A 12,050-nucleotide genomic window follows, 5' to 3' on the forward strand; every position below is an offset into this window, starting at 1 on the left:
TCTCCGCTATATCTCTGTCCATATCAACATCTACCCACCCTCTCTGTTCATCGTTTCCTCTCCTTCACTCTGTCCATCCCCTTTTGTCACACTTAATCCATATCCATCCTGTTCTGCCACCTCTCTCCCTATCCATACTTTCCTCCCACCTCTCTGTTTCCATCCATTCATATATCTATAGTAAACATCCCACAGCCATGTCCATCTGTAAGAATTGCCCCTGAAAAGAGCACAGATAAAATATGTTAATACTACAACAACACAAGGTGCCTGTCATGATGATGTGAATTCTACTCTGACAGCTATGTAAGTCAATTAGGCAGGACGAAATACACACCTTTCCTCCATGACAGCCAATGCTGTAGTTGTAAACATACATGTGATGTTCCATATCTCTGCACCTATTCAAGCTAAGAGGTTATAAATCTCACAGTGCTGATATTCACGAAATTTGCTGTTTGTTTGCCAGATCTAAGTCGATCCAGGAGTTTGGCAGGAGAACCTGGACGTAGAAAGATACGTACATACAGTCTTCTTCATATACAAATACTAGCTTTTTCCAGGTGGCTTCACCACTGTATGTACTGAAGACACCTCCCACTCCAAGTCTCTATGGCCTCTCCTTCCTCCCTCGGTCTGGCCACGTCATCCTATCAACTCTATCTGTTATTCTCCTCCTCCCCACTCTCTCAACCTCTTCATCTCATTCTCCCCTTCTATTTGTCCTTTTCCTCCTAGTCTCTATCTTATCCTCTCCCCTCCCCCATATCATTTTCCTCCAGTCTGCTACTTCTCTTAATCATCCACCTGCTTCATGTGACTGCTCCTTCTTCCCTCCCTCTGTCCAACGGTAACTGTTCTTTCGGGAACAGATACTACCGTCATATATAGTTAAAATATGGCTTCCCGGCCATTGACCTTCTTGTGCGAACGCACACGCTATGCCCGAACTCGTACGGGACTTGGTAGATTAATCTGCCACGAGTAATGAGTATGATGGACAAACATCTATTAGGCGCACTACGAATGTAGTGGTGTGGACATATTGGGAATGTGGATCTCACGGGGAGCGTGCAAGGGATAAGTCCCTGCAGACGCACTATCCTCTGTGCCCGCGGTGGCTCAGATGGATAGGGCATCTGCCCTGTAAGCAGGAGATCCCGGGTTCGAGTCCCGGTCGGGGCACACATTTTCAACATGTCCCCAATGAAGTACATCAACGCCTGTTTGCAGCTAGGGTGTCCATTTAATTATCATTTCATTTCTAGCAAAGCTGCATGGTCATCCACGGTAACTGTTCTTTCGGGAACAGTTACTACCGTCATATATAGTCATTTCCTCCTTCCCCTCTCTCAGCCCATCCCCATCTTTATCCAGCTCTACTTATCAGAAACTATGCTCATTGGCACACGAAGCCCCTGCAGTGCAGTTCAGTAAAGCAGACTGTTAATATTCCCATAGTTTGCCTGTCATGCACGACATGGTACACATTGGGGCTTTAAAATCATTTATTTACCACTGACGTACAGGCTGTCATACAAGGCACAACGATTAAGCTGGCTCATACTACTCCATCACAATATGCATGTCATGCAGGTCAGCCTACATTTCTTGTAATTAATGTATAGGCTTCCCTGCAAAGCACTTTGACTTGCAGGCCAATACTATTGCCACCTAACATGCCTGATGTCCTGGGCAGCCTATACACCAGGGACTGGAACAAACACAATTTGCCCATATCTCTACTCCTATTGGAGGTAGGAGATTATACACCCTTCAGTGTTGATATTTGTGAGATCTGGTATTTCAGTGGAAAATTTGGTTGAAATCGAAACAGGGGTTTGGTAGATACAAACATAAAAACATACACACATACACCCTGCTCTCTCTCTCTCTCTAAAAATGGTTCAAATGGCTCTGAGCACTATGGGACTCAACATCTTAGGTCATAAGTCCCCTAGAACTTAGAACTACTTAAACCTAACTAACCTAAGGACATCACACACATCCATGCCCGAGGCAGGATTCGAACCTGCGACCGTAGCAGTCCCACGGTTCCGGACTGCAGTGCCAGAACCGCACGGCCACCGCGGCAGGCTCTCTCTCTCTCTCTCTCTCTCTTTTTCCACCATAGCTGCAGACACATTTTACACAAAAATTGCATGTATCTCCTCCTCCCCTACTCTGTGTCCATTTGTTTCTGCCCTATGTCTCTGCCCACATCCTCCCCTGTACTCTGTCAGCCGCCTCCTCTATGGCTCTGTTTCTCCTCTTCCCTGTCTCTGCCCTCCTTCCCCAGTCCGAGCATATCATTCTCCGCCCTACCCCTCTCCATAACCTCCTCCCTTCCCTTTCTGTCTACCTACTCCTCCTCTCCCCTCTTTCTCTACAGCTTCCCCTACCCCTCCCTCTGACCATTTTGTACTCAACCTCTGTCTCTGTCCATACCCATCTCACTGTTCATCTACTCCTCCTTTGCCTCTCTGTGTCTGTCCATTCCTAGCCTCTCTCACTGTTCTTCTCCTCTGCCCACTCTGTCTCCATATCATCCTTCTCCACACTCACCCTGTCCATCTCCTCCTCTTCCCTTTCTGTGGATGTGCTCCTGCCATTCCCACGCTCTCGCTCCATGCTGTCCTATAACAATCTCACCCTTTCCCCAAGCTTGACGTCCTCATATAAAGCTACTGCAAAACTTACGGGTAAAAGGTAATGCTAATCCAACACATCATACATGTTGTGCAGGTCAACCTACATGCTGGGGGCTGCAAAACCATCCTTTGTACCAGATGTGTAGACTGCCATGCAAAACAGATAAACAGATCGACAGGGGCAACATATATGGTAAGAGCTGTAAAAACACATCTGTACTTGCAACTTTACTGCTATTGGACGCAGGAGGTATAACCCACTGAGCTGATACTCATAAAATTTGCTGTTTGTGCACCAAATTTGATGGAAACAGATCAAGAGGTTTGGGAGGAGACCTTGGACATACATATAGACATACATGCAGTCTGTTATATATGAATGGTAGATGAGAGTAACTTCCTATAGGAAATAGTTAATAATTTTTAAATATGTAGCTAATTTTCACGAAACAAAAAGAGTTTGTTCGTTGAAATAGCAGAATTTATTAATTATATCTCATTCATCTCATTGAAGATATTAGGGTTCTACCATGGTACATCTTATCTTTGTGAGTGGGCTGAGCTGTACCCTGGTATGAAGTTTGGCGACATGTTTTACAAGTACAGACATGGTTGTGAGGTGTTATATTATCTAGTACCCCAGTAGATGTAAAGAGCAAAACTTGTTTAGCACTCAAAGCCAATGGTGACCATTTCTATATCACATGTTAGGTAACATGGTCGACCCTCACCATCTGGGATGGAGGAAGAAAGGACAGTGGTATTATTGGGATTGATGACAGTCATGATGATTATGACTGCAATGATGATAATATTTTTCTCAGGGAACAGAGAGAGGTGGATACATAAGGATGTAAGTAGATGATAATCTCTTCCACTTCATACAGTAATATCAGTAGCTATAATAGCACTTTTTCCTACAACCAGCGTGCTTTCGTCATCTTATGATTGCATCCTGTCTTACAGCACACATGGATGGTGGGTCTCCATTTTCTACATCTACTGCCATTGTTTATTGCCATATACCGACACTGCTGCAGGGTGCTAATACCGTTGTTGTAAGGCAATGTAGAATGTCGCGTGTTTTATGACAACATACTGAGATGCAGTGTATGAATGCGATGACTGTCCACGTTTTTTCTGCAAATTTGTGTTTAAAACCATTGAAACATGTTCAAATTGCCAGAGGTACTGTTGTCATTTTACACTAGCAAATCTTAAAGTACTTCAGAAATCTTTAACCAAAATCACATATTACTCCATGTTTAACCCATCCCATTGGTCCACACACACACACACACACACACACACACACACACACACACACACACACACACACACACACACACGGATGAGCCAAAGCATTATGACATCGGACAACCGCAATGTAGGATGCTACTGGTGAGTTTGTGGGTAGGCAGTAACAAAAGTAAGTAAGCAGAGCCGACATAGACAGGGGATCACCCTAGCGAAGATATTGGCTGCAAATGGGGAAATCCACTGAGGAAATCTGCTTTGACAAAGGAAAGATTATTATTACACAGAAACTATGAACGAGTACCTCTAAAAAGGCGAAACTGGTCGAATGTTCGTGTGCTGCTGTTGTGAACCTCTATGGAAAGAGGTAGGACAGTGAAACTACCGATAGGTGCTAAATGGTTGGACGTACACGACTCTTTACAGAATGTGAAATTCAAAGACTTGCCTGGTTTGTAATGTAGGGCAGACGATGATCTGTGCCATCTCTGCTGAAAGAGCACAGTGCTGGTGAATGCACAAGTGTTACAGAGGGCACACTGTTCATTGTACGTTGTTGAAAATTGAGCTCCACAGCAGACCACACCTACGAGTTCACATGTTCACCCAATGACATCGTCAATTGCGAGTGCAGTGGGCATAGAACCATATGGAATAGACTGTTGATCAATGCAAACATATCGGTTCTTCGGGTGAATCTTATTCTTGCAACAGTACGTCGCTGGTCGACTCCACAAACGCCGCCATAGAGGTGCACGGCGGCTCTACACGTGCAGCGCACCACCAATGCACACTGATGGGAGCCGTATTATGCTATGGGCGACATTCTCCTCCGGCTGCATGGGACCTGCGGTAGTAATGGAAGACACTCTGACAGCATCGAATCATCTGTATCTCTTCAAGCTTGATGTCTTCCCCCACAGTGATGTAATCTTTCAGCAGTACAGTTGTCTGTGTTTCTCGGAACCAGAACCGAGCTACAGTGGTCTGAGGAGCACTATAGTGAATTCACTCTGATGTATCGGCGACGAAATTCGCCCAATGTAAAACCTATGAAATTCATCTGCTTCGTTTTTTTTTTACATATAGAGTGGTATAGTATTGCAGTTATGACAGAGGGATTTTGGAGCATCTTTTTTAGTTTCCTTCCAATTATTTTTTTTATAAATGACCCAATTTTTTTACAAATAATTGCTTTATAATTAAACTGAAATGAAACTACTGAACATATTGTCAGATTGCTGTGTTACAATGTACGTTTGACCACTAGGAGTGCTGTATAAAAATTTCATCTCTCTAGCTTGAGTGGATTTTGAGAAAATGTTCCTTATATTCGAAAAATTCTAATTTACGGGAAATGGCTATCAAAGTTTCTCAATACATTCCTGCACTATAGGATGGATTATCAGGGTCTTCTTCTTCATCCTCCAAATGCTTCCTCTTCTGTCTTCTTTTCTGGCCTGTTGTTCCATCATACTTCATGTGCCTTTCTCTTCTTTCTGCTCCTTTTATCCTTTCTCTGTCAATATTTCTTAGTGCTCGTACAGTGTTCACCCCAGCTGTAAATCCTAATGCCTTCAGAACTTCACACTTCACACTGTTCCATTGGTTGTAGGTTGCCATTGCATCATAAATGCCAAAGTGCAGTGTTTTTATGCTTACAAACACCCTTTTAGGAACCACTTTCGAAATCAAATTGTTTACGCTCTCATTAGGATTCTGCGTCTTTCCATGTAGACATTTGTGTAACAATTCTGGCTGTGCTAAGTCATGAACAATTGGTTTTATTGCATTTATCACAGCTGCTGGCAAACCATGTTTGTGATCATAGTCCTTTTTTGCATTATATTTGCACCAGGCATCTTTTGGGCACAGGCTGTGTTGAGGGTATTCATTGGAAGAGGCAGTATGATGGAACAATGCCCACACTGCTTTTCGCATGTCACTAACATTACTAGTATTTTGCCTTATAGCATACCCATAGTATCTCTGTAGACGTTCAATCACCTCATCAGTAAGCCTACCTCTCCCTCCTATTGTCTTTCCATCATTGAGCTTACTTGAACCCAAAGTTTGTTTGAGCCTTCGAAACCGTGCACCCATACGCTTTTGCACAAACACTATAGATCGTCCATTTTCACCAAAGAGACTGGCATGTGAATTGTAGAAAGTCACTTGATACTTGCAACATGCACAGATTATCTTCATCTCACAAGCTAAACCAAAGTGCTTTGTTATCTCTTGTCCCACTCCTACACTTGAACACACTTTGCACAGAACACTTTCTTTCAGCACAGAAGATAATAATCCAATATTCAGTACTTCGTTAATATCATCACTGTCACTAACATATTCACGAAATCTGTCACTTCCACCTGTCAGCTTCTTGCTAGAAGATGTCACAGGGCTATGGCCGGCCATGTGTTGCTTAGCAGAAGAACGCACTGTTTCAGTAATTTATAACACTACTAACTGCTACTATTGTACCATAACCTCAATGCTAGAAACAGGTTGTGACTTAAAACTCTTTTGTAAAAGCAATTATAGTGCAAATCAACAGAGCAGTGTTACCCTCTGAGAGGAATTTTGTTAAATTGACCGTGTTGTACCTAACGGAAGTGGCTTATCGGAAATGAAAATTAGAATTACGTAAATATTTAAACAGTACCAAACAAAATTTTGCCTATTTGTACTGTTCAACGGATAAAGAAAACGGCCGCCAGCCTAACTAGGCAAGAGAAAGATTAACATTCTCGATTAAGAAAGTAGGTATAAGTAACTATAACGGATAAACTCAACCTAAACTTGGCCACACACGAGTGCAATGAACTCTGACACACCTATGTTTTAAGATTGAAGCTAACAATTGGATCAGCACTAGCTATTTGCAAAATTATAACAGCTACCGAAAAACACTATCACTTTCAGGGCTTACACAAACTGAGGGGTCTTTATACTGTTAATATGCACACTAGAGAGACAAACATTTAGTAATCATGAGTATATAATTTCCTACTATGCAATTTGCCACTTTTGCTACCATGAGATATAAAATTAATATTTATGTAAGATACTGACTCACTTTCTACGATTAACAACAGGTAGTAATGTGATCATTTACTAAGCAAAACGTTATAAGCCTCAGTCTTGAGAAATTTTAATTTGAATTTGGCAACAACACATTAATAGTCAGTTTTACTAGGAAAATTATTTCGGCAAGCATCATTAACTTTAACTCACTCTCTTGCCACATTAACTTTAACTTTCACTTTACTATATTCAAGAGGCATTAATTAGCAAACTGAGTTTTAACGTACTTTCAGTAAGGACACTCGGTAATCACTTTCGTTCAAACGGAGAGGACCCTGAGAGGTGTTATGAAGAGGAGAAAAGTCAAGGAAGGTACATAAATTCAGATATAAATTACCTTATATTTCAGCACAATAACACATCCATTAAGGTGATCCTTCACTGTACATCGTGATAGTATTATGTTACAGTGATTGCGCAATGTGGTGGCAACTGCAGGTTGGTAGATGGAATTGCAGACAGAATTGCTGGACTCTGTCATTTCTTGGTGGCGATGATAGATACAAATTCCAGAATAGCCCAGCGATTTATCCATCCATCCGAGGCATTGGAAAATAACAAGAAAGCCTCTCTCGAAACCAGCACTATGCAACTTTTACACGGCAGTGCACGGACTCTTAGCTCGTCCCCGACTGACTGCTCGTCCCCGACTGACTCTTGTTCCACCTTTTCCACCTAGGCCAACCACATTTTGCACGCGCTACACAGTTCCGCTCCCGAGGGGAACCACTACACCTCTTATACACAGAATACTAAGAGCCCTAAGTGAGGATCAGCAGTTTACATAACAGCAATCAAATACATTAAATAAGACAGAACATTTTCACATATTGACACCTCTACAAAAAATTATTCATACAAAATTACAATTATATACAGTAAGATTTGTTCCCTCCAAATGGGACAAAGAATTTTAAATTACAGATACACTACTTTGCATAGAATCAAATCACGACATCAAAGGCTTGACAAAGAAAGGATTACACAATTTTATGTTATCGATTCAAACACATTTACAGACGATCAACAATGTAACATTAAATAAAGCAAAAATAGCTGAGTAGAGCATTAGAGCTATGGTGTTACACATGCCCCATGTTTCGTTGAAGTTTCCTGTAAGGGATACTTCAAGGAAACATCTATAACACCTAAGTGGTGTTGGCTACAGAAAAAAAATTATACCATCCAACTTCAGTTGGGACAAAAAAAATACACATATTACAAATATACAGTATATACACTAAGGAGATTCATACACTTCTTCCAAAAACATTTTCAAAGTAAAGCATTTACAGTAATTTTCATCCACAGACTGGTTTAAGGAAACTAATTTTGCATCGTTACACAAGATACCTTTAAACATGTTCATTCATACCCATACAGTTCAAATACAAGACAAAACATTACACCAAATAAGTTTCATACTAGTACAATAGGTATGGCCTTCAAACCAACAAATTAATAATAATAAACACATAAACAACAGCACAAATAGTAATAATAATAAACACATAGACAACAGCACAGCACATTTTAACATAACAAAACAGATGTTTGTTTCTCAATAATTTTAAAGAAATGTAAATATTCAGACACACAAGCATGTTAATGATCATAGTATTTTTCACAAGGTTCAGCAGTTGATGTAATATTGAAAAATGCAGTTTGCATCCACATATGCACTAATATTTATACAAAACAGCTATGAGAACTTTTTCCAACTAACTCTTTAAATACAAAAGTAACTTTTCAAGGTTTTTTTTTCAAAACAATTAGCTTTAAAGCTGCTCTTCATTAATAGCAGTCCAAAATGTTTGTTGAACATAAACACATTAACCTATTCAGAACCTATCTTTAATCATCACTGCTGTGTTTACAACAAGGCAGTCCAAAACTTTAAGTTATTCCAAAAAACCTAATATCAAAAACATCTACATCCATCTGAATAGGAATCCATACATATTTTGTAATAACTTTTCACTAACTTCAATAAGAATAGTTAGTTCATAACACATTGACCAATAAACCTAACGTCGTTCACTGCTTGCCTCAGCACTAGCAGTTTATGTTACACATTCTGCCCGCTATTGGTTTGGCAGTCTTTATATGTAAACATTTAGACACAAAAACACAATTTACATTAAGCACACTAAAATACAGATTTTTAATTTGACACACTGCCCCATCCTCTAGGTTTGGCAGTTCATGTCCACTTATCAGCTCCTTGCCCCATAATGGCAAGTCCTTTGGCTGTTGCTCAACACAGCATATTTGGTAGCCCTCAACTTCAGGACCACAGCATTTTTATTGTTTTGTCTTGTTTTGCTGCCCAACAATATATTTTTGAGCAGTTTATGGTCATCATCTCCAAGTTTTTTCCTCTTTATGTTACATCTTTGGAAAAATTTGCTTTAATGGTACAAAACATATAACCTGTAACTTTGAAACAGTAATTAGACACTGGCAACAAAATCATTTCTTTTCAAATGACAACATCAGGTAACATATACATTAATCAAGAAACAATTAAATGTCATACTTGGGGTCAAGTCAGGATTAAGAATTTCTTACTACTCCTTTACCATTGCTTTTCCACACACAGTTAGGTCATTACATACATCAAGTCCAGACAATAATTTTAAATCCTATTGCAAGTGATTTCTGCCTACCTTTTGTGGTACTAGACACATGCCTCTCATACCTATTTTTACATACATTAGTCAGGTTCATCTCCTCAGTTTTTGACACACACAGTTTTTCAACATCATAATTATCCCTATTTTCGGAAACACATTTACATTCAGTCATATTACAGTATTCATTTACCTTGTTTTCAGTATTCTTACCTTTTCACATCCGTTTTTCTCTTTCCAATTACTTTTTCATTACATTTTCTCTTTACAGTATCCACAATACTTACTTTCATATTGGTCATTTTCTAGTGTACCCAATTTAATTATTCATTTATTTGTCCACAAACACTACACAGTATGTTACATTATTTCTACACTTTTCAGTTTACTCTAATAGAGAAGGAGGAAAGAAGATAGTAAAAAGTCTGAATGATGAAGAGGAAGGTTGACAGCACGAAAAGAAACGGAAGTAGTGCTGGCAACGACTCGGGTCCCTGGTGCTCGTCAGGCACCTGACAATGCAAAGAGTGCATGTCCCCTGAGGGCGAACAACCCTCCTCTGAGGACATGTACCTTTAAATAAACCACATACTGCAAACATAAGCCCTTTCTGATTTTTAAGTATATTAGAAATAAATTATTATCTTGTGGAGTTCTTTGCACTTTCATGTTACCATAAGTATCATTATTCATAAAGTTTTCAGGTTTGTCACACTATATGGCCCTATTTCATAATTAGGCTGGCAACAATAAGTATTCAATTGAAAATAAACAGCTCCTAAGCAAAGTCAAACAATACACTACAATAAATAAACAACCTGCCCCAGGCCTCAAGGTCAACAAAACAATAAAACACTCAGATACAATAATAATAAAGTCATGCATTATATTAATATACATATACATATATATATATATATATATATATATATATATATATATATATATATATATATATATATATATATATATATACACACATCCTGCCCCCAGTCTCTTTATTAACAGGGCAGTCTTTTATGGTTCATAAACAGTGACTTAAATCTGGTGGTTTTTTAGGCCTCCTATTTTCTACATCTTTCACTAAGCTATTCAGATCTTGCCAACGTTTTGTTTCATCAGGTGGCTTTTTAGGTTTTGGAATTTCATAGTCTTTAGCAAGGTACAACATCTCCTGTTCTGCTATCATTTTATCAGGTGGTTCTTTTAGTTCCTGTAATTTACACTCATTTAAAACATTTGTTAAGGCTTGCCCCAGTATAGTATCATCTGGAGGTTCCTGCAAATTATGCACCTGTGTTACATTACTGAATAATTCATTCGGTTTTGGCCCAGTTCTACTTTCTGTATCTTTCTTTGGAAAAATGTCACTAATTTTCTCATACCCTCTTTCAGTAAATGTATATTCACTTTCGTTTACACCTGAAAATTCATCCTCACTGGAGTCATCACTACTCTCTTCCTCACCATCAGACTCACTTAAGTACGCTACTTTTGAACAACGGGGAAAATTAGTACATTCATTCTTATCTGTATTCACATACCTTTCAGCATCTGAACTATCACTGATTTCATTTTCGTCATCAGATTCGAGCAGGAATGCAACTTTTAAACAGTGAGGCAAATTATCACTAGATGTTTCAGTCACTTCGTATTTCGACTCATTTTCTACACAATGTACACCGTTTGGACAGTCAGACACTTCTGTTATATCACTTTGAACGATTTCGGCCTTAACTTCATATTTAGTATAATCGTCATGTACTTCGATAACTTTCATTTCATTTTCTTCCATGCTATCAGTTTCAGGCAATCGTGCGAAATTACCACACCCTTCTACCTCAGAATCACTAAACACATTTCCATCAACAACAATTTTGTCTGCACTGTTTATAATGCAATGTTCACTGACGTCCTCCTTTACATCATTTTTACCTATTATTAATTGAGCACACGTCTTTTGCGTGGCATATTCTACCTCCCTTTCCTCTTTATTCATCATAACTCCCCCCACATCTACGTCCTTTACCTCATACACATCATTAACAGTGCCAATATTTCCCTTTTCACTCGCCTTTTCTGTCTCCCTTTCATTCTTTAATAAAGTCTTTTCGCACGAAACCGATACGAAGTTATGTTTATCATATGACGTATTAACTTTATTTTCATTTCTACATTCATTTACTACTGAAACCGGCCATCGGAAGTGTCCGATCCCGCCTCTTCTGTCTCTCTCTACGGCAGCCATCTTGTTCTGACGTCTGCCATTTGTGTCTGCTGCCAAATGCAATGTACGCTGCTCCGGCAAGCGCTGGCCCGAGCACGAACAGTCACGTGACTTCGTACTGGGAACGCCACTATGTATCACTCCGCGCCCGTCTGCTATAGGCGCGCCCTTAACCTTCTTGCCCCGTAGCTT

The 12,050-nt window shown here is 39.6% G+C and overlaps 1 non-coding gene across 1 annotated transcript; it reads left to right on the plus strand.

The window, feature by feature from the left end:
* Window positions 1–1,110: 1,110 nt before the first annotated feature.
* Window positions 1,111–1,185, plus strand: Trnat-ugu (transfer RNA threonine (anticodon UGU)). The gene has a single exon. It is a non-coding gene; the product is annotated as a tRNA-Thr (tRNA).
* Window positions 1,186–12,050: the final 10,865 nt, after the last annotated feature.

The sequence above is a fragment of the Schistocerca nitens genome, chromosome 3 (genome assembly GCF_023898315.1).
Source record: "Schistocerca nitens isolate TAMUIC-IGC-003100 chromosome 3, iqSchNite1.1, whole genome shotgun sequence".
Taxonomy (NCBI): domain Eukaryota; kingdom Metazoa; phylum Arthropoda; class Insecta; order Orthoptera; family Acrididae; genus Schistocerca; species Schistocerca nitens.